A 4,579-nucleotide genomic window follows, 5' to 3' on the forward strand; every position below is an offset into this window, starting at 1 on the left:
CAAGTCTCTGCCTATTCCACTCACCTTACAAAGTTGCTAGATCTATCTTCCAAAGGTTGAAGTGAACTGTAAGTCATTTTCCAGTAAAACATTCTGTTGTTGGTCAAACAAATCATAAACCCTTAGCAGAACTCTAAATGTTCTTCTCAACATGGTCACAATTTTCCTGTCCAGCTTTATTTTCCCTGTTTCTCTGCCTGTGTCTCTGCCTTAGTGACTTTCTCAACAGACATCTGCTTAACTGCCCCACCAGAGTGACTCAAGCTGTCCGTTTCTACCTTCATCCACCTTTGGTATGCTCACGCACCTCTGCTCCTGCTAGTGGGGATATGCCATTCAAGGTTTCTTTGTTTCTACCCTCAGCTGGGCTTGTAATTTTAAAACTGTTGTTGAAAATTGGCTGGACAATATAAAATGTTAGAAGAAAATAGCAAAAATCCAAAATTCTGCAATTAGATTTCTTCACAAGGGTCTTTTAATATTCCTTTCATTTTAAAGAAGCTAAGACTGAAAATTCTGGATAATGCTTTTACAAGAAGGATAACGTTGGAGTGCCAGTTAGTGGATCTATACTGAAAGAGGAGTACATGGCCTTAGGCCAAAATGGCGATGCGTGAATCTATACCTGTATGCATGCATGCAAAGTCATTTCAGTCATGTCTGACTCTTCGTAACCCTAGGGACTGTAGCCCACTGGGTTCCTCTGTCCATGGGATTCTCCAGGCAAGAATACTAGAGTGGGTAGCCTTTCCTTTTCCCAGGGGATCTTTTGGACCTTGGGATTGAAACTGGATATCTTATTTCTTCCGCATTGGCAGATGGGTTCTTTACCACTAGTGCGTTCTGGGAAGCCCCTGTACTTGTATGCGGCTTCTAAGCTGCTTCAGTCGTGTCCGACTCTGTGCGACCCCATAGATGGCAGCTCACCAGGCTCCCCCCATCCCTGGGATTCTCCAGAAAAGAACACTGGAGTGGGTTGCCATTTCCTTCTCCAATGCATGAAAGTGAAAAGTGAAAATGAAGTCGCTCAGTTGTGTCCAACTCCTAGAGACCCCATGGACTGCAGCCCACCAGGCTCCTCCGCCCATGGGATTTTCCAGGCAAGAGTACTGGAGTGGGGTGCCATTGCCTTCTCCATGTACATGTATACTCCAGGTTAAAATTAATGTATGCCATTTCATGATTATCTGCTTTAATAGACTTTTTAGATTGATCAACTACATGTCAAAAGTACCTCAGATTGTATTTGGTAGTGTGCAACCTCCCTCCCTCCCTCTGAACGGAGAGTTAAAAAGCTGGTTTAAAACTCAACATTCAAAACACAAAGACTGTGGCATCTGGTCTCATCACTTCATGGCAAACAGATAGGGACACAATGGAAACAGTGACAGAATTTATTTTCTTGAGCTCCATGATCACTGCAGATTGTGACTGTAGTTATGAAATTAAAAGACGCTTGCTCCTGGGAAGAAAAACTATGACCAAGCTACACAGCATATTAAAAAGAAGAGACATTACTTTGCTGACAAAGGTCCTTTTAGTCTAAGCTATGGTTTTTTCAGTAGTCGTGTATGGATGTGAGAGCTGGACCATAAAGGAAGCTGAGTGCCAAAGAATTGATGCTTTTGAACTGTGGTGTTGGAGAAGACTCTTGAGAGTCCCTTGGACTAAAAAGGAGATCAAACCATTCAATCCTAAAGGAAAATAGTCCTGAGTATTCATTGGAAGGACTAATGCTGAAGCTGAAGCTGAAATACTTTGGCAATCTGATGCAAAGTACTAATTCATTGGAAAAGACCAGAATGCTGGGAAAGATTGAAGGCAGGAGGAGAAGGGGATGACAGAGGATGAGAAGGTTGGATGGCATCACTGACTCGATGGACATGAGTCTGAGCAAGCTCCAGGAGATGGTGATGGACAGGGAAGGCTGATGTGCTGCAGTCCATGTGGTCCCAAAGAGTCAGACGCAACTGAGTGACCGAACTGAACTGAATTGAACCTCCCTTCACCCAAATTTCCTTGACATTATTGTCTTATTTACTCTGCTCCCTCAGCCTACAGGTCCACCTCTTCATGTCTGATTTTCTGAAATTCATTATTAATAAATTGGCTCAAATGTCACACTCATCACTCTATGTGTGTGCAAATATACATATGCATGCACACCCATACCACACCCATAATTTTCCATTTGAATTTTCTTCTTGATATGAACTCTCTATCCTTTACCTATCTTTGGTCTTTTTGCTTCTCTTTCCTGATATTAATAGTACTGATTCTCTTCTTTGTTATACTGAATAGTAACTTGTATTTTTATCTCACGCCTTAGTATTTGAAGGCAGATTTATTTATGTATTCACTTCTGTTCCCCACTGTACCAGCCATTGCATATACACATGGGAAGTACCTAGACCGGTTTGGTTTCTTACACCCCCAAACTCCTCTCGCTCCTTTTACTTAAGATCAAATGATGTTGGCTGTCAGCTTCATCTGGACCTCTAATGGGTGCTCAAATCTGTTGAACCATTGTATTTAAACACCCAAGAGACTAAAATCTGTCACAGAATTGTCAGGCCAGTAATAATGAATTTCTTCCCTTTCTCTGTCGTCAGAGTGGACAAACTCGGGGAAAAAGATACCCTGAGTTTAGAAGTGGTGTATTGTCAGGCCAATACTGAGTTGATATTCACTGCTTTTAGCAAAATCTTTGGATTTAATGCATGTTCATGTTTGCAGTATGTATGTTGATTTTATAATTTGAGATTGTATTTAAATCCACATGCTTTACTTCTCTGCAATTGGAGGTTTTTGATTGCCGCTGTTTTAAGAGGAAGAATTTCACATTCAAAGTGGTCCAAAAGATATTTATTGATGTTTTTGCCTTAAAAACCAACAACAACAACAACAAAATATTGTGCATGTATGGCTAGCCATGGAACAGATTAAAAACTTGGCAGTCATTTTAAACTGATAACAACAGATACTATACTTTATCTTAGCCAAAAGGCCGAGAAGTGATGACAATCATTTTAGAAAGGCAATAGAAATATGTGTGCCCACTGGGCTTATTTTGGAGACAAAAAAGAATTTGAAAATGTCAAGTTTACAAGAGCAGAATCCCTTTGTAAGGTTCCAGAACACGGAACATGCTTAACAAGAATCAAGCATGGATTATTGACATTCCTCAAATTGTTAGGGGAAGCATACTGACTGAAACCGCCCACCCTGGCCAGGCACCATAGTGACTATTTGCATGAGCTGTTCTATGACAGGAGATAAAACAACTGAAAAGGTGGAACATGGATAAAACAACATGAAAAGGTGGATAAGCCACCACCACCCGGGAGAGTTCAGGAAAGGTCGGAATATGACACCACGTGTCCAACCACCTCCCAGAACCCTTCTTACTGGCATCCATCTTGGCTGAACAAGGCGTGCACCACCAGGAAGGACTCTGAGTTAGAATGACTGGCTGAAGACAACCTGGAAACTGATCCTATCACCATAAAACCTGAGACTGCAAGCCATGTGGCCAAGCACTTCTCCTGGGTTCCCTTACCCTATTCTATTGCTCTCTGCCCAGGCAGCCATTCCCAATAAAATCTCTTGCTTTGTCAACACATGTGTCTCCTCGGATGATTCATTTCTGAGTGTTAGACAAGAGCCCACTTTCAGGCGCTGGAAGGGGCCCCCCACTCCTGCAACAAAATGAGAATGTTCATGAGCATAGTTGCCTGGCAGTGAGAAAAAATTTTGTATTTTTATTAAATCATGTTAAAAATATTCACAGTTAACTCCTACGCACTTGCTCAGAGGAGTTTTTGTCAACACTTTAGAGAGCTTTCTTACAGGCCTTTGTCTGGGCATTGATATATTAAATTGTGGCTTAAACAAATATATGTATATATATGTGTGTGTGTGTGCGTATGTGTATATATATATAATTGTAGTTTTTAATATCCCCCAAACCAAAAACATTTAATATATTTATATAAATGAGTTATACCATATATAATGCTCAATTACTTGATGTTTTAAATTTCATCAGTCTACTTATTTTTGTAAAATTAAGAATTGTTTTTAATATCTAAGCCTTTTAAAATTTATTTCACCTTGAAATTGCTTATTAAGTTAAAAAAATCTTTTCCTTCTCATTAGCATTTTAGCTATTTTAATGAATCCCTTTCTTAAGCTAATGGTTTCTTGATTTTCTTCTTTCGTGTGTGTGTTGGTTACAGATATCCAATCACCCCACTCCCGCCCCATCCTCCTTATACTATTTGAAGTTTGCTTCTATTGTTCTGTCCCTGAGTGGTGTCCTGTCTCTTCGAGATCCCATGGATGTAGCATGCCAGTCTTCCCTGTCCTTCACTATCTCCCAGAGTTTGCTCAAGTTCACGTCCATTGAGTTGGTGATGCTATCTAACCATTTTATTTTCTGCCGCCCCCTTCTTTTGCCTTCAGTCTTACCCAGCATCAGGGTCTTTTCTGGTGAGCTGGCTCTTCACATCAGGTGGACAAAGTACTGGAGCTTCACCTTCAGCATAAGTGCTTCCAATGAATATTCAGGATTGATTTC

General features: G+C 40.7%; 1 non-coding gene across 1 annotated transcript; it reads right to left on the reverse strand.

Moving 5' to 3' along the window:
- Nucleotides 1-2,830: 2,830 nt before the first annotated feature.
- On the reverse strand, nt 2,831-3,019 carry LOC128044094 (U2 spliceosomal RNA). Its single transcript, XR_008199066.1, has one exon. It is a non-coding gene; the product is annotated as a U2 spliceosomal RNA (small nuclear RNA).
- Between the last annotated feature and the right edge of the window lie 1,560 nt (nt 3,020-4,579).

This window comes from Budorcas taxicolor, chromosome 2, assembly GCF_023091745.1.
Source record: "Budorcas taxicolor isolate Tak-1 chromosome 2, Takin1.1, whole genome shotgun sequence".
Classification (NCBI taxonomy): Eukaryota; Metazoa; Chordata; class Mammalia; order Artiodactyla; family Bovidae; genus Budorcas; species Budorcas taxicolor.